Here is a 19,857-nt window from a genome sequence, read left to right as displayed (position 1 = left end):
TAGCCCATTACAGACCACCACATCCTCAGGACAGTGTCCTAATGAGACCCGATACACGTCAATAAGCAGAGGCATCACTGGCCACGCCCCCAGGTATAATTCAACCAATCCACCATGTGCATTGCTGCAAAGCAAGTCTGCCAAGCCGTCAGTCACCTTATGCCTGCTCTGTTTGAGAAGCATTTTGATTGTAATAGGGCAACCTGCTGAGGTGGAGTAAAAGATGAAACAATGGACAATATGTCGTAAAACCTGCAATCCAGCTAAAAAAAAAAAACTGTTGTAAGAGGATATATTGAAGTTTGTTTATAAAAAAAAAAAAAAAAAAAAAAAAAAAAAAACCACACAAAACTACTTTAAATGATTTACAGTTTGTCAACTGTCCTGTGTCTTCCATAGTAACTAGGAGACCTAGGCTGTAGTGCAGGGGTCTGCAATCCCCGACACGTGTACCAGAAGCGGCACGTCGACCACTTCTGTCCAGCAGCTCCATTCGGGTTACCTTTGGCTGCTTTGGTGAGGCAGCTCACGCAGGGGCGGATCTAGAAAAGTATCCTACCCCGGGCGATTTAGGCCACACCCCCTTTTTGACTTCAAGGCTGCCGGCGGCTGCACAGTATGTGCAGGTCCGCTCGGCAGTGACAATGTGCTGCCCGGCTGCTCTGATTGTGTTTTAAACACAATCAGAGCAGCCGGGCAGCACACTGTCACTGCCGAGCGGACCTGCACATATTGTGCAGCCGCCGGCAGCAAGCCCCTGCTAGGGGGGGCGATCGCCCTCCCCTGGATCCGCCACTGAGCTCACGTGGATGAAAGATGCGCACTCCAGAGGTAAGTATTAGGCACAGGAGGAACTGGGGGCCACAACTAGAAGGCTCAACATGAAATAGGGGCACAACTATGTGGAATAAAACTGGAGAGCACAGGTTTGAGGCATGACATGATCTGGGGCACAACTATTGTGTGGCATAACATGAACGCTTATCTGTAGTTCCCACTACTATTAATGTTATAATGATATAATAAGAAATAAATAATATATATATATAAATATACACAGTGGTCAAAGAGGATATTTAGTCATTTTTATGATCAAAACAGTAAAAGTGGTGGCGCATGGCATACCACCGCATATAAGCACACTGATAGATCTATATACACACGTACATGTCATCATTATATTGCGCCAACATACTCCGTAGCGCTTTACAATTGGGGACAAACACAGTACACTAATGAACAAACTGGGTAACACAGACAGAGGTGAGAAGGCCCTGCTCACAAGCTTACAATACAATGGGAGTTTGATACATGAGGTTAAGCCTACATTTTGCATTTCGGTACAGCCAGACTGCAAAGGTAAAAGTGACTCATAAGGTAAATGATCCCACATACACACACACAACTCTGGCACTTCTGGGCTTGAAAAGACTTTTGCCGGAACACTGATAGAAACAGGTTGCCGTCCCCTCATGTAGTGGGTAGGGGGTCTTTGGAACGCTCCTCTTTCAGCACAATTCCCTCTGCCATCATGTACATTTAGGGAGGGCTCCAACACTAATCATGTGACAATCTCCTCAGGAAGAAGCTTGAGTGCTGAAACATGTTCCAGCTACATCTGACCTATACCTCTTACCCACCGAGAGAAGGTTATAGTACATTAATATTCCTTCCACCTTCCCCACAACAATTAATTGTATTTAGCAAGGTCCCAACCTCTGCCGGTCCCCGCTGACCCTGCCTATGTGTCTCCGGAGGAGGGGAGAGCCCACGCAGTGCCGCTAAATAGAAACCAGCTGTATTTATCATTGTCCCAGCAGTCCTACAACAAACAGTCCCACGGGAGGAATCCTCAGAGTCTTATAAGAGATGGAGGAGGGGGGAAGGGGGGGCACAGTACTATTTCAATTGGGGAAGCCCCATTAAGCATCTATTTGTATTACTTGAATGCACAGTATATATACCATTACATTTATACCAATCACTACTGGTCATGAGATTAATATGTCCATAAAATAGCATTTAAATCCCATATAAAATATATTATTCTCATTTAATACTAATGTAAAATTACACAGAAAGCAGAATAATCATTTTTATTTTTATCTTTATTGTGCTCTATATATTGCATTAGGATCTTTCAAAAGGTCACAGCATCTTAACTCCTCTACTGTAAAGAGGATTGGTAAATTTGGGAAACAGGGTGGGTGTTATGCAGATGCAGCGGTGGTAGCGGGGTACAATGACCGGTGATGAAACAGACAGACGCCAGTACATCAGATAGATAATAAATGGGGTAAATTTATTTACTTTCCAACCTCTCTTCAGCACAGACCATTTGGTTACATCACATTACAGGTCAGCCGTAATTACTTGGCCTCAGAGCTGACATTCTCTCATGTTTTGGGGTTACCATGCTCTCACTAGGTCTTCTACCCCATTTTGGCCACATAAGCGTACTCACATGCTTTCTGTATCTGGCTCTCTCCAAGCATCAATCCAGACTGTACTTAATGCGATAACCTAAACTCTTGGGCAACTCTCTGAGCAAGCACTCATGCTGCACACACCCCTCACTCACATGCAGGCCAGCCACAGCCTGTTCAGTCCCCACACACTGTGTCCCCCCCTTTGGCATCTCACCTTCTCCCCCTTGGAACCAAAACACACTCAGCATTAGATGCTCTGACTCAAATGGTCATTCCGAAACTGAGTGTTCTCTCTCTATCGCTCCCCAATTAGAGAATCAAGTCACTTCTAAATAATCGGGTCCCGATAATGCTCTCGCCACGCCCCTAAGAGGGTCACTAATGCCTCATGAGGCGTTGCACTGATTTTTAAGGACCACGACTATAAATAAATAATCTTGATTTAATCAACGTATTTTCAGGAATCAACTGACCCCCCCTTTAACATTGTTCTATTTTAAAACACTTTTTACCCAATCAGCGCTGTGCACTTAGAGAACCAATTCATGTACAAGATGCCGCAGTGAATTCTGGACACAATCAGTGAATAAACTGGATATTGGGCAGTCTGAACATACAGCAGCATTTCAAGTCATTTTCAAAAGGCCTCAACTCCCAGAGCAGAGATAACAAAATCTTAGTGATGTTTCTTTACTGGTTGCTTATTTATAAGGCGACTGACACTGGTGAAATATTCAGGACAGCGTCACCAGTACTGCAGTTTATCTGGATTATTTGCTAATTTCCTACAATATAGGATCAAAGAACAACTGAAGTACAAGTCTCCAAGACTGAAGATTGAGCACAAAAAAAAATTGGGTCCTCTTAAAACAAAAACAGTCAAGCAGCGAATACAGCAGCACTGGGCGGTTTGTGGCTTATAAAATATTCAGTGCAGAACAGACCCCAGGGATCCTACACAAACCCCTCACCTGCAGGCCTGGGGGACACCAGATGGCAGATGCACAGAGTTACCCAAACAAGGCACCAATTTGCATCTAAATCGGTGACCAAGAGGCTGAGCAGTCCCTGAGGAGGAAGCATCAGCTGCCCACAGCGGACAGACTGCAGGGCCAAACCTTGTTTTACTGCAATCGTCGTATGGAGGACTCAGAGTTACTGCTGCCAGGGACTAGAACCACGGATTACATCACTTAGCCCCCTCCAGGATCTATAACCTGCTACATCGGGGTCCGATTCTACTAAGGATCTGCCAATCTTTTCTCATAGGATTACATCTGAATCCGAAAGCAGGTTTTCTGTTTTGTTTTTTTAAAACACACAAATCCAAGATGTGTGACTAGTGTTAGGTGGTGACAGAGGACACAGTGGACGTAGACATCTCTACTGTATTTTTCCAAAATGGAAACATGTACGAGTTCGCTTGTCGTTTTCGCTGCAGGGTCGACGTGTCTGTAAACGTACTGCTTCCGCCAAGCTTAAATTATAGATCTTCCTGGGGTTGTAGATTTTGCAGGGTTTAATAGTGAGCAACAAGTTTAGATCTAATAGGTGGTATGAGGTTTATAAGACTATAAATAGTGATATAAGAAGTCTACACACCCCCATTGACCGCTAGTATGAGTATCATCTTCCAAACGTAGCAATAGGTGCTAGTGAGGCCGCAAGGACTACAAACACCAGCATCTTTCAATTTTGTCACTTATATGCGTGATCAAACGAAGGGATCAGCGAGTAAAAAAAAAAAAAAAAAAAGCAGGACACCTTTTTGGGAACAAGGAGCACTCGCCAATGCAACGAGATTAGATTGCAACAATAATCATCCGTGGACAGCGGAGACGACATCATCATCATCATCATCATCAGTTATTTATATAGCGCCAACATATTCCGTAGCGCTTTACAATTGGGGACAAACGTAATAAACTAATAAACAAACTGGGTAAAACAGACAAAGAGGTGAGAAGGCACTGCTCGCAAGCTTACAATCTATGGGACAATGGGAGATTGACACATGAGGTTAAGTATACATTTTGCATCTTGGCCCAGCCAGACTGCAAAGGTAGGGTGACTCATAAGCTAAATGATCCTGTCACACAATAATGTTGGTCCGGGGGTAGTTGTCTTGTGTGAAATTGTGTAACAGGCTAAAGGTAGTGAGGTTAAGATGGTGGTTGAGGAATATTATACGCTTGTCTGAATAGGTAGGTTTTCGGAGAACGCTTGAAAGTTTGTAGAACAGAGGAGAGTCTTATTGTGCGAGGGAGAGAGTTCCATAGAGTGGGTGCAGCCCGAAAAAAGTCCTGTAACCGGGAATGGGAGGATGTAATGAGGGTGGATGAGAGACGCAGATCTTTTGCAGAACGGAGTTGCCGAGTTGGGAGATATTTTGAGACAAGAGAGGAGATGTATGTTGGTGCAGCCTTGTTGATGGCCTTGTAGGTTAGTAAAAGTATTTTATATTGGATTCGGTAGAAGACAGGCAGCCAGTGTAGAGACATACAGAGTGATTCAACAGAGGAATAGCTATTTGCAAGAAAAATCAGTCTTGCCGAAGCATGCAAAATAGATTTTAGGGGTTTGAGTCTGTTTTTGGGAAGACCAGTAAGGAGGGAATTGCAATAGTCAATGCGGGAGATGATTAGTGCATGAATTAAGGTTTTAGCAGTGTCTTGTGTGAGATATGTGCGGATTCTGGAAATGTTCTTTAGATGTATGTAACATGATTTAGATATAGAGTCAATGTGGGGAACAAAGGATAGGCGTGAATCAAGGATTACACCTAGGCAGCGAGCTTGTGGGGTGGGATTTATGGTCATGTTATCAACAGAGATAGAAATGTCAGGTATGCTCTTGTTGGCGGGTGGGAATATTATTAACTCTGTTTTAGAAAGATTAAGTTTAAGTTGACGAGAGGACATCCAAGATGAAATGGCAGAAAGACAGTCAGTTACACGGGACAACACAGATGTCGAGATATCAGGAGAGGATAGATAGATTTGGGTATCATCCGCATAGAGATGATACTGAAAGCCAAAGGAACTTATTAGATTTCCAAGAGAAGCGGTATAGATAGAGAACAGCAGAGGACCTAGCACCGAGCCTTGTGGTACTCCAACTGATAGGGGAAGCGGAGCAGATGTGGCTCCAGAGAAATTAACAGTGAAAGAGCGATTAGAGAGGTGAGATGAGAACCAGGATAGAACTGTGTCTTGAAGACCTAGGGATTGCAGCGTTTGTATGAGAAGAGAGTGGTCAACTGTGTCAAATGCAGCCGAGAGATCAAGGAGAATTAGGAGAGAGTAATGGCGTTCAGTCTTAGCAGTGATCAGATCATTAACAACCTTGGTCAGCGCAGTCTCTGTGGAGTGTTGAGAACGAAAGCCTGACTGAAGAGGATCCAACAGGTTGTTTGCGGAAAGAAAGCGTGTGAGGCGAGTGTAGGCAAGTCTCTCTAGAAGCTTGGAGGGGCAAGGGAGCTGAGAGATGGGACGGTAATTTGAGAGAGAGTTTGGGTCGGAGTTTTGTTTTTTTAGAATAGGAGTAATCACTGCATGCTTGTATAGTGATGGAAAGATGCCAGTAGAGAGTGAGAGATTACAGATTTGAGTTAGAGGTGAAATGAGCACAGAAGACAGGGATCTACCAATTTGCGAGGGAATAGGATCAAGAGGACAGGAGGTAGAGTAGGAAGATAAGAAGAGCGTAGAAATTTCCTCTTCATTTGTGGGGTCAAATGAAGAGAGGGTGTCAGAGGGTAGTGGGAAGGAAATGAGCTGATGGCTTGTTGAGGAAGAGGATACCATTTCTAGTCTGATCTTATCAATCTTGTCCTTGAAGTAGGTAGCAAGATCCTGAGCACTGATAGTAGATGGAGGGTTCGGGGTGGGAGGATTGAGAAGATGATTAAATGTATTGAAAAGGCGTTTGGGGTTAGAAGCCTGAGCATAGATAAGAGATTGAAAGTATGTTTGTTTTGCAGTGTCCAGAGCATTTCGATAGGAGTGGTAGACAGAAGTATATGTGAAGAAGTCATTAGAGCTTCGAGATTTACGCCAGTGACGTTCTGCTTTACGGGACAGTTTTTGAAGATTTCGTGTTGCTTTGGTGTGCCACGGTTGACATCGAAGTCGACGTGTAGTATGAAGTGTCGCTGGAGCCACTTGATCAAGGGCCGTTGCTAAGGTTAGGTGAAAATGAGGTACTGCCATCTCAGGGGATGAGAATGTAGAGATAGGGGAGAGAAGGTGTTGGAGAGAGGTGGAAAACTGTTGAAGATTAATAGAATTCAGATTTCTACGAGTATGAGGAGGCTTGGTTGAGTTAGACAGTAGAGAGGTTAGAGCAGTGGGGGTGAGAGTGTAGCTGATAAGGTGATGATCCGAGAGGGGGAAGGGTGTATTAATAAAGTTAGAAACTGAGCATAGTCTAGAGAAAACAAGATCAAGGCAGTGGCCATCCTTATGAGTAGATGATTCAATCCACTGGGAGAGGTCAAGTGAGGATGTTAGAGAGAGTAGTTTGGAAGCAGCTTTGGAAGGTGGGTTATCAATGGGGATGTTGAAGTCACCCATGATGATGGTGGGGATGTCTGAAGATAAGAAGTGAGGGAGCCATGCAGACGACAAGAACGCATGTGGCTCAGAGGGAAGATTGGGACATCTGTGAGGGTACATCAGTGGGAGTAGGGCAGGGGTGGGAGTAGGGCAGGGGTGGGAGTAGGGCAGGGGTGGGAGTAGGGCAGGTGTTCCCTTCACCGGTCAGCCAAGAACACAAACAAAATCTGAGCATTTCACACATTAGGTTTTCTGGTTTCAGAGCTGCGGATCGTAAAGGAAGCTCTAATCTGCAGACACTAATTGTCAGTCAGCTTATCTTTCCCATGTATGAATAGGTAACATATCTACAGGGCAATTTCTAGTCTGACATTAAGTCACTATTTTCTTAAGTGATCACTTGTTCAGTGACTAATTGCTGTCAGTGAATGGTGCTGCACAAGTCATTTCCAATCCTACTCTTAGATGCACCTCTGACCTGCTTCTTGCCTGGTAACCAAACTCTTGTTCCTGTCTACAAGATGTTCTGCTACTTATCTATGGAATTCTCTACCTAGCCTGATCACTCGTCGCCCAGCATTCACATCTTTATACGCTCTTTATTAGATCTTATCCTAATCCCACCTATACTACTCACATTAATGCACCCTCACACCTACCCTACTCACACTAACACACCCACCTATACACTCTCACACCTACCCTACTACCATCAAAACATTTAAGCCTGCATCCCAGCACTGGGATGCAGGCTTAAATGTTTTGATCAAAATATGAACCAATACCTCTTGTTTTCATTTTGCTAGATACACACAGATATGTAGTGTTAAGGATAAGCGCTGACAACTGTCTTTTTGTTTCTTATTAAATAGAGTGGGAAGACTAAGAGGTGTTTTAGGGTAAATAGGGTTCTAAAGGTCATTCTAGGGGGTGTTTTTCGGGAGTGGGTTCTCTGATGGGCGATTGTGGGATCTGAGTGGTAAGTGGAGCCTATTTTAAGGATGTGCTGTGTCTCAATCTTTTGATTAAATGTATTATTGTAACATATTACTGGGATTAAGGATATCGTGCTGCCTTTTGGAAGGTCAGTGGGCAGCACGTAGCCCTAGAGTGCATCAGTTGCCCATCACCTCAGGGCATAATAAAATGATAAAATGTTCCGTTCAGGCTGCTCCTGCGTAATTTTATAGTGCAAATTAGTATTTAGATCCAGTATGTGCTAGAGGTTTAGTAGGAGGCAGAATCAGAAACCATGCAGCTGGTGCATCCAGCGGAAGGAGCTGGAACAAGACATTAAACAGCCATTTAGTTAAGTCATATGTGGAGGTGGAAATTGATAATAAGGGGTAGGAGAATAAACATAACGAAAACAGTTCCTTTATAATTACATCTGTCAACACGGATAATAAGAGTGATCACTGACTGCTTATCGATAGCTGGCGAGGAGGTTTTGTATACAGTAATGATGGGTAATTGGTGGTCCGCACAACCTCCACCCGCCGGCCCGCCTGGCCTCCACCCGTCGGCCCGCACCACCTCCACCCGGGGACCCGCACCACCTCCACCCGGGGACCCGCACCACCTCCACCCGCACCACCTCCACCCGCCTGCCCGCCTGGCCTCCACCCGCCGGCCCGCCTGGCCTCCACCCGCCGGCCCGCACCACCTCCACCCGCCGGCCCTCCTTTATTGTCAGAATTGTTTGTTATAGCTTGTAACACTTGTACTATACACCTACTGATATATTACAGAATCCTTATAATATTGGGCTACTCATACACTACGTTAGTATTTCACCATATCGTACGGTCCTTTCTCCTTAACTCGACTTCTGTAAACTACCCACGCTAATAATTTTTCCTTGCATTTAAATTTATTAAGACACGGGCCTATAATAATCTGTATTTAACAGTGTTCTTCATGCTTCAGTGACGTCTCCAGCTCCTAAGGAATAGACTGAATATCGGTACAGCCTCCTGTGTACGTCGGAGCTTGATCTATATGAAGACCACTGCAGGGCTGAATTTACCCCCCCCGCACCCCCCAACTAGATCACCCTCACCGATATACCCCCCTACTGTAGCTCCACGAAGCCAGGACCACTGCATAAAACGCAACATTAACTCAGTCAGCATTATTGGAGCCAACGTAAGTGTTTATAGTATATAATTAATGAAGATAAACGGAAACGGTGAGATGCCAAGTAAGCACAGTGCCACCATTGTACCTGCCACCCTAGACACTACCCACAAATCCAGGCATGGGACAATAATCCACAAAGCAGAATACTTTTTACATAAAAGGGTTAAATAAAATGCAGAAATTAAAACTAGGTTGTTTTCTCACCAAGTCGCTGAGCTAAATATAATCAGCCGCCGAGCTACGTGCAAAGTAAATCATTATAAAAAGGTGTTTTATATCCAGCATCAGTCAGACGGCACGAGATTCAGGACCTGCAAATATACAGTTCTCAGACCCCTCTATTAGACACCCTACAGGAACAGGGGTACATTAATAAGACAAGCATGGTGCACTAATACCACGGCCACAAAACCCCCAGGGAAAGAGCCCTCTACCCCAGTTACATGATCACATCTCCGTCTTGTATACGAGTCTTGGTGAAACATTCCGCTCCAGACTAATGCATCCCGCCGTTATAGACCAACAAAAATGTCATTTAGAGCATGTAACATACATACAAGTCACACTCCTCGTGTTCACAGAAACCATGATACAAACAGTGAGTGCACAGGGATGAAATATTAAAAAGTATTCAGTTATAAATATATATCCTGCTCTGTATACAAGAGTTTGTGCCGCAGTTTTCTAACACTTATCCAGCACCATCATTTATCCCACATATCCTTGAACATAAACGTGTTACATGGGAACAGTAGAATCACATTTCAGTTGGGTCTTCTGTCCAATGTTAAGCTTTACATTATAAATCAGCATTAAATTCATATACCACAGGGATACTCAGCACTCTGCTGTTGGGAACAGACAGTAGTAACACGAGACTGGGTATTAAAGCTGTAAGAGGGCGCTACTCACAGCCTACAATTCAGTATTATTTAGACTACATTTAGGGGCTGAGGTTACAGAGCCGATGTTCAGAAAGTCTCTCACAGACTGGGACTACGTTATATTCATTCTTTAGGTTTCTTTCCAACTTTTACTTGTCAAGAAAACCTCTAAAGATTCCCTCCCGTAACCTACAATGTTATTTTCGCTGTTCCCCAAGTGATAACATTCAAAGTTGCAATTTCCTCCGGAATGACGTCACCACAAATCGACAGGTCGTCCCAAATGCTGTGATGGGTTGTGGGACCATCCAACTCACGGTTACTATGTGTCCCAGTTTCAGACAGGGATGGATGTCCCTGCTCCATGATGGAAACATTTATACCAACAGTAAGTGCTCAGGGGTGGAGCAGAGAATGTCGCTATGTGCGACGTAGGAGAGAGAGTCAGAGCCCCAGAACAGTCAGGAAAACCCGCTAGATCAGAGGTCTACTGTACCAGAAGTACTTATATCATATGTTTGTGAACTCTTTTGGGTAGTATTATATACTTGCCAACTCTCCCTGAATGTCAGGGAGACTCCCTGAAATAGGGGTGATCTCCCTCACTCCCTGAAGAGTCTGGCATTCTCCCTGATGCTGAGCCAGTACAAGACGTGGTTGGCTTCACCCTCTGTGGCATGATGACAGTTCAGATATTGTGTTCTATGTCCATGTATTGATGCCTATGGAGGTGGCCATTTTCATGGAGACCAAGATTTAATCAAAGACTGACAGGTAAGACAACATGAAATCAGTAATGGAGACAGAAATGTAAGACTTCAGCCTCTAGAGATTCATTAGCTGCTTTTCTTTAACGCATAGTTGTCTACTGGAGAATCCTGCATTTCTGGGAAAATTGTGACAATCGTTTAGGGGTCGGGTCCAAAATGATGCAATCCATCAAGCCCCGCCCCCGCATGCCCACCTCCCCTGGGATCTCCCTGAAGCCAACGAGGAAAAGTTGCCAAGTATGTGGTATCACCAAACCACAACACTGTAATGTTCAGACAAACAGTGAAGATAAAATACATTAATTCACATGAATCTGGACCTTCCCCACCAACTACATTATAAAGGTATTAACACCACCCTTCATCAGGCAGCTGAATCTTTAGGACAGGCTGCAGCCATGAGCAGAGCCAATGAGAGCATAGAGGGAGCCAGTCAGTCACCATCTACCTGTATAGAGAGAGAAGCACCTCCCTGCTGACAGCACCTAATACAGAGGTACATTGTGCTCTATGTATAAACCCTTCAGTTATTCTCATCCGCTCCGCTCAGTAACACATACGGCCTTTAATACGTATTAATGTCACATACTGGCTTTACTTGCTGTATAACTGTACTCTACAATGGTTAATTACCCCCCTCTGTGTGATTAGCTCCAAGTCTCCTGGATGGGCAATATCTGCTCACGCAAGTCATCTCCGATGCACTATATACACCTTACACTGATTTGTGGCTCCCAGCAGCTCTGTACAAGGGTCACCCTCACAAATCACTTACAATATGCTCTGGTGCTTTCACAACGTTTTGGGCACCTGCATCTACTGTCACCCTGCCATGTACAACCCGTGTGTGTGAGAAATCCCTACAAGGAGGAAGAAGAATCTGCAGCTTGTTCTTCCTGTGGTTTTGTGGGCAGCTACGTATCATCAGATCAGAGTTCTACAATTACACTTCTCCAGTTTTAAGATGAATTTATTTAGGCTCTCAGCACCTTGTTGTACTCAGTCTTCAACTCATAACTGACTATGTCGTGGGCGCAGATTATTTCAGGAGATGTGAGATGTGGGAGGTAGAGACCTGTCTATTTGTATGATATCAGGACAGAGGATGCATGTGACAGTGACATGATGTGAGGAGGGGAATTGAGGCAGCAGGAAGCCACAGACAGAGTTGAATAGTGGAAGGAGCAGGGTCCTCCAGCAGCACAGAGTATATCAGGAGATGAGTGATGTGTTAGTGAGGACAGGGCTGCATGCGACAGGGGCAGTGACATGATGTGAGGGGGGGAATGGAGGTAAACAAGCAGACAGTTAGATTGTGGAAAAGATCAGGTTCCTCCCACAGCTCAAAGAAGAGATTAGAGGTTCCTGTCACACTGAAACAGGAAGATTATGAAGCCAAATGCACATCTGTATGAAACAAAGCTCACACATCCAAAAACGTAGTATATTTCAATTTGCACTGTGACAATTGCAGACGAGTTGCATCTAATCATGTACGGTAAGTTGGTCACTATAGTGCACACAATTATATATCCTTGACTTGTAAGCCATGAGTACACCGTACTTCGTGCCTCAGCAATGTCACTGGTTCCTAGCGAACCGATTGGTACAATAATGGTTCAGCCCATATTGGCGGCCTCCTCTATGTGCAACGACCTGATGAAGCACAAATCATCATGCAGAAAGCATCCCGCTTCCTAACGCTGGGGGCGTTTAGATTTGCAGCACTGGGCGCTCTGCGCAAATTTTGACAGTAAAACAAATAATTCACCCTCCGCAGATTAAAGGTGGCACTTATGGCATCGGGAAAGGGTCCCCTCTGAGGGCTAGATTTACTAAGCTGTGGGTTTGAAAAAGTGGGGATGTTGCCTATAGCAACCAATCAGATTCTAGCTATCATTTTGTAGAAGGTACTAAATAAATGAAAGCTAGAATCTGATTGGCTGCTATAGGCAACATCCCCACTTTTTCAAACCCGCAGCTTAGTAAATCTAGCCCTGAGAGTCCAAGTTCACAAGTTTAAATTGTATTGTTTATTTTGTGCTCAAAATTCTTTTTGTGCAAAACATTTCAATAACTACTGTTTTGCATTTAGAGGCGGCCATCAGTGTAGCTTCTCAATAACAATTTAGCTGATAATAGTCAGTCTCCGCAGCCTGAGAGAAGTTATTTGGTGATCTCACTTCATTCATTCAATTAACATGTGTGATGTGAAACGTGGCGAGAGAGACCTGACTGCCGTAGTTCTGCAGACACAGCGGTTCAGAAGCTTAACAATGACATGCTCTATTATATTGGGTTTGTTTTTTTCCTTTTTGTGTTTACCTATCCCCCTAGTCTTCGCTCCCAGGGTCACACCCACAAAAAGTGCACTTGATAATCGCTTAAGTGAGCCAAGCTGGGTATTGTTCTGCTCCCTCCACTACCAGCCGTCAACTTCAATATCCATACCGATTACATGAGCTCTTGAACAATGCAAACTATGAGGGGGGCGTGATGGAGAGAGCCTGGGCGATGCAATAGATATATGAAAAAATTAAAAAGCACAAATATCCCCCAAAAAAACCAAACATTTATTTTAAATAAACGAATACTCCTAACAGGTCTGCTTGGGGGAAAAAAAATGAATAAATAAGGTCCATTTCAGTAATTTAGAAAGCATTGATGTAAAACCAACACAAACTGACAAAGGGGCACATTTATCAATATTCACATAAAGTGAAGAGTAGTTTTCAATCCTTATCGCAATGATAAGGATTGAACTATTTCTCACATTTATGTACAACCCTGCACAGAAACAGCAGTTCCGAAAAACTGCCGTTTCTGTGATGTAAAAAAACATACTTACCCCCCTCTTCGGAAGCGCTGTCTCCGGATCTTCTCCTCGATCTCTTCATTCTTCAATTGCGCACGTGCAGTTCCAAGAATTGGACATGCGCACAAAGATCCCCTCTCTGTCTCTGCAACTATCGTTACAGAGAGAGAGCGCTGAGTGACAGGGAGGGATCATGTGATCCCTCCACACATGCGCTGTCCAGCTCTGCTCTTCGGAGCAGAGCTGACAGCATTGGATTTCTTCAATTCTGATAATGTACGCCAGCTTCAACATTAACACAACAAGTTCCCGAAAAAAGATTTTTTCGGGACTTGTTAGATTGCGGCCAGAGCAGTCACCATACTGTTGTATGATGACTACTAGCAAAAACGATAAGGAGTGCAAAGCAGCAGATATCCATGATATCTGCTGCGATGCACCTTTAATAAATTTGAGTAGGAGACATTGCGGACTAATTTACACGGTAAGTGCACGATAGTGCACTACCGTTATTTCTTAAATATACCCCAAAAGGAGCCAAGCACTAGAAAAATGAAAGTTCTTTTCCGCCATACTGCGCGCTAGCAGAGGTCAGACAGAATCTGTGCCGACTATACGAGCCACGCCCCTTCCCATACTATTGCCCAAAATAACGGACGCGCGCCATGGGTCTGACAGGAGTCCGCAGAAGAGGCTAATGAACGCTCAATTAGGGAAAGATCAGCCTTTTACGGGCTACCTAATGTTTAGGGATTTAAGTGGCCTTGAAAGCTCACAATCAACCATTACTTAGCTAATAAATAGGTCATTTTTACTCATTCGCTGTTCCTCTTAAAAGGCATTAAATTATTGATGACCACTTTTTGGATCAGAGCAGACAATTGTATTTTTTTTTTAAAAAAAAGGAAACAAATGTACCACTAGTAATTAGTAGAAATAAAAAAAGTCATTATAATGTTATGTAAACTATAAAGAGAAATGAAAAATAAATGAATCATAAACGTTTTCCGAATTATATAGCTATATATTTGAAAGGGATGGCTCCAATCGGGCAGATACTGCTGTATTGATGTGTGAGTAATCTATCTGACACAAAAGGCAAATCCACCCCGTGGAATCCGTTTACAAAATGAAGGTGGACAGATTCGTCCATTCGGCAACCAGGTCACATGACCAGATCCCACTGGGGGCCTGTTAAATTTTTGGGCACCTCTGAAATCAGTCGCACCAATCATTCATCTGGAATGCAAATCATTTGGGGGGAGGGGTCACAAACGTGCCAATATTCGGCCAATTGCAATTAGTGGCTCTAATATCAGGAAGTGGATCCATCTCAATTACTAATCCAGCGTAAATGCCCTTTTATAATTAGTGCACAAAAAAATCGGTTTCCTTTCACACCAATGCATTTTCAAGCCTAATTGCAAACCCGCATACAGAAAGAGATCAATGAAATTATAACGTCTTCGTAGCACGTTAATTATGCATACAAGTCATTAAAGACGTATATATAAATTAAATCAATATTCTTCATTAAAAAAAAAACAAAAAAATGCAAACACATTTTAGCTAATCCGAAACAAGAGGGCTGTATCTCTTGTAATTTGTGAGAGGGGGAGAGTGAAAATACTAGATCGTTGAAACATGAATGGCAAGCTTAATAAACATTTTCCCCCAATATGCTCATGTTTTACAAGATCTTAAAATGATCACTCCTGTGTGGCAGACACTAGAGCCTTCAAAAATATGATTGTCCAAGCTTGAAAATTTTGATCACCTGGAACTTGAAAAGTCCACGACAGCGAGCAGATTGGACGCTCAGCGACAGCGAGCAGATTGGACGCTCAGCGAGCAGATTGGACGCTCAGCGACAGCGAGCAGATTGGACGCTCAGCGACAGCGAGCAGATTGGACGCTCAGCGACGTCCACAACCAGATTGGACGCTCAGCGACATCCTGTCCAGAAATGCTCACTATAAACTTTAGCAGATTTACATTTGACTGTACAGTCTACAAACTGTTCAATGAAAGCATTGTTCTTTAAAAAAAAAAAAAGTCTTTGATTAAATTTAATTTGAGAGCATTTTATGTTTCTTGCACAACAGAACTGAGCAGAGCTGTGACAGATTAATACAATACTTTAAGGAGGAAGCAAGTTATATCTCTGCTAGGTTCCTGGTTATCCTGCTTTCTCCCAGGCACAATATTGCCTCTCCTGAGTAACGCACTCCCTCTAACTAGCAATGACTTCACTGAACCTTATATCTCAGCCATTCTGAGATCACCAGACAAACAGGTGTGTTTGCTGCAGACTAATAAACACAGATCACAGCAAATAAAATAGCTGGAAACAGATGAAGCAAACACGCAGCATCTTGATGCCCCGGCTGAGCCGTGTACAGTGTCGGCAGGGAGCAGCTTGGGGCGAGAGCTGACACTTTACTGTGCACACTTCACACAGGAATTCGAAGCTATGGGAAGGAGTGAGGATGTGTGAAAGACCAATACACAAGCCTTAAACCTGGGAGAATGAGAATTCTCCACCAGTGCATCATCAACTTCAGGGAATGGGAGGAGGGGCGGGGGTCCTAGTTCTTTATAAGATACTACAAAATTCCGCAGCGCCACAACATTGATTAAGTGCAAAACATGGCAGCCTCCACTGACAGTAAATGCATAGACATGTATTTTAACATGCAAAACTCATATGTCAGCAAATGATAGAGATTCTCCCACATCTGGAGGCCTCCGAATGGTGAAAGGTCCGTCCTGCCCGTCACAAAGCGGGTACATCCCTATGGTGCCAGCACTTTCATCGGGAGTCCTGGATTGACACCTCCAAATTGAGAACGTCAGACCATAGCACAGTGCCTCAGTGGTTAGCAATTCTGCCTCACAGCGCTGGGGTCATGAGTTCAATTCCCGACCATGACTATCTGTGTTGAGTTTGTATGTTCTCCCCGTGTTTGCGTGGGTTTCCTCCGGGTGCTCCGGTTTCCTCCCACACTCCAAAAACATACTGGTAGGTTAATTGGCTGCCATCAAAATTGACCCTAGTGTGTGTTAGGGAATTTAGACTGTAAGCCCCAATGGGGCAGGCATTGATGTGAGCGAGTTCTCTGTACAGCGCTATGGAATTAGTGGCGCTATATAAATAAATGATGATGATGATAGGAGAAAGACTGCTCACATGTGACGCCTCAGTCAGCCCACAAAAGTGTGAATTCCTAGGAACAGATGGCGTGAACCTCCCCCCTATATCTTTATTGAACAGTTATGTACATACTTGGGATAGGTTCTGACGTTAGTCAGAAATATAACTGAAGGAAGTAAATGAAAGTCAATATAGTGCCAGCGAGACGTGACTCTGTGCCAACATTAGTAATAGGGCAGAACCAGAGCAGAGATAGGAGGGAGCATTAACCCCAGAAAAGGTGGGACTGATCGTGGCAGCACCGATAATATCTGACTATCCTGTACATAGGGCACTGTTTATAGGGGCTGGGGCCACCCTGGTCATTCAACACGCAACTCTCACCAACCTACGCACACTGGGGGCAGCCATTTTGAGGGGGTAAACAATATTAATAAGGAACCTTTAGATTCCTTAATGACATCCCTGACACACTGAACCAATGTTCAAAATAATATAGTCTATTAAAAGTTTAGTGAACGGACATGACTGCGTACTTGTGAATATTGGTTCAAACCACAAACAAAAATGGCTGCCTACATGGTCTGTATCGCATGTTAAAACTTGGTTTTGAACCTCTGGACTGACGACATTCGCTCTAAGGACAAAGATGATTGGTTGCTTGCAAGGGGGAGGAGGGGGGGGGGGTTCTAAAACAGCCCAAGTAGCATATACTATGGTACAAATCATATAGTGTATAACTTGCAAATTAGAGGATAACACTAGCACAACGATATAGCAAAACAACCTCTTCTCAGATCACCGTAACAGGGATACAATTGATCCATTGTATATGTGTAAAAACGTGTCCGCTTAGGATGGCATAAAATAAATATTTCATATTTCACTATGGAAGGGTTAAAATATTGTTCTTTTGGTCCACACAAATCACTACAAGCTATTCTAAGCCTGTGTGTGCAGGTGCAGAGCACTGGACTCTTAAAACAGAAAAACTATAGAGTTAAAATTTCCAATTGCAAAAACAATGACTGTACCAAAATTATATATATATATATATATATATATATATATATATATATATATATATATATATATATATATATATATATATAGAGACACACTTTCATCTCCTCCCACATGTATGTAATATATAACTACAGCATCAAGTAAATCACTGCTGGTTAGATCCAGCTATACAGACAACCCACCAGTCCTTGCAGAGAACAAATACATAACATAAACAGCACTTTATCAGCGTATAATGGATTTATGCTCTAAATACACTTTCCCAGAATGTGCCGTTGACACGAAAAATGACTGATCCCTGTCCAAGATTAGGTCCTTAGGTCCTTATTGTATTGTGTGTGCCCAGGGGGTCTATCAGTGATGTCCCCCCAGAGACTTCACAGAAAGCTGATGTGTCTATGTCAGCATCTTACAGGGAGATAGTGCACTGAGCTGCCAGGGACACACCAGCTAAGTGTCTATAGATACAGATCTAGATTCACTGGGAACCACAATGGTTCCATCCAGCAGCAAATCAGAGTCTATAGACACAGATGGAGGGAATGCAATTTTAAATGTCTATTTTTTAAGTTATGCAAGTGTTAAAGAGGGACAATACTGGACACATCAAATGCTTCTATATGCATTATAATTCATTGCACATGCAAAATTATATATATATATATATATATATATTACACACACACGTGTATATGCATCATACATGTCCACAATGAACTTGCACATGACATGCATCACTACACACAGTGATAACATGTACCAGACAGTGCACTTAGAAGGAACATGTGTACAACACATATGATGCATCATGCCTATGCCTGCACCTGCCCACCATCCGGGCACCTGCCGGCCCCTCCTCACCTCTCACAGGGATCCAGGTGTCCTCGCTGGTGACCCGCTCTCCTCGCGCACACACCCGGCTCCAGCCCCCCCGGTCTCCGCACTCCACACTGACTGACTACTCGCTCAGAGTCCACGGCCGCTCAGGGGGGGCCCCCACGCCCACCTCACCTGGTGACCAATCATCTGCCTCTGCGGGACAAAGCCCCTCCTCCTGCTCTCCGCCTCCTCACGGCGGTCCCGTCCAATCAGCGTCCGGCTGGGGCCGCCCGGCTTCTCGTCACTTTGTGTGACAGGCTGGCTGAGCCCTCGCCAGCCGCGACCAATGACCTGCCTCACACAGCCGCCGCCGGCTGCTCATTGGCTGGGGTCCGCCTGCACGTGACCTCGCAGCTGTGTGAAAGGAGCCCACCACGTGTGTGGCTGTTAACCCCTTCCCAGCCACTTGATCAATGAGATTATAGTGATAGATAGATAGATAGAGATATAGTTATATTATATGTTATTATATTATATGTTATTATATTATATTATATTATATGTTATTATATTATATTATATGTTATTATATTATATTATATTGCACCTTGTTACAGGAGCAAACGCAGAATTTGTAGAGGGGGGTTACCACACCAGGCCACCAGTGGGCGTGACCAGCATGCATGGGGACATAGCTATAATTTTAAACAGTGCTTGGCTGCTCTCCAACTCTTCCTATCCCCACAATATACATGAGCAATGCTGCGTGCACTACTGTTAGGTGCACACAGCTCTCCCTTTTCAAGCAGAGCCGTGTGAAGCGGGGGCAGGGTCCAGCCACCTCAATTATACAGTGTCTCAGGCTTGGAGGGGGGTCCCAGGCACTAGGTAACCCCCCTCGGTTTGCCTATGCTCCCATCTATCCTGATTTAATGGGGCAGTTTTGATTCTAGGAGACTGTTCCGCCATCACGACAGTTAGGACTAAGTTACCTCCCAGGGGATGTGGCATGCCCCAAATGTGACTCTTCCACATACTTACCTACTTTCTTCAGCTCCCTTCCGGGAGCCAGCCAGTGGAGGGGGGCGTGAAGGGGCGGGGTGGCCGAAATCGCGTCATTTCGGCCCCGCCCCCTGTGACGTCATGACGCAAATTGCGTCATTTGACAGCGTGGGCGGGGCCAAACGCCGCGATTCACCGGGAATCGCGGCGTTTGGGATCTAATTCTGCCCACTTCACTAGGAAGTGGGGCACTTCCTAGT

At 44.2% G+C, this 19,857-nt stretch overlaps 1 protein-coding gene across 1 annotated transcript in view; it reads right to left on the bottom strand.

Moving 5' to 3' along the window:
• Nucleotides 1-18,804, bottom strand: part of PAK1 (p21 (RAC1) activated kinase 1) — a 51,395-nt gene extending 32,591 nt beyond the window's left edge. The window contains exon 1 of the mRNA XM_075198596.1: nucleotides 18,638-18,804. The gene's annotated coding sequence lies outside the window, so the exon portion shown is untranslated. The remainder of the gene's footprint in view (nucleotides 1-18,637) is intronic.
• Nucleotides 18,805-19,857: the final 1,053 nt, after the last annotated feature.

The sequence above is a fragment of the Mixophyes fleayi genome, chromosome 2 (genome assembly GCF_038048845.1).
Source record: "Mixophyes fleayi isolate aMixFle1 chromosome 2, aMixFle1.hap1, whole genome shotgun sequence".
In the NCBI taxonomy this organism is placed as follows: domain Eukaryota; kingdom Metazoa; phylum Chordata; class Amphibia; order Anura; family Limnodynastidae; genus Mixophyes; species Mixophyes fleayi.
This window is presented reverse-complemented; position numbering and strand designations above follow the sequence as displayed.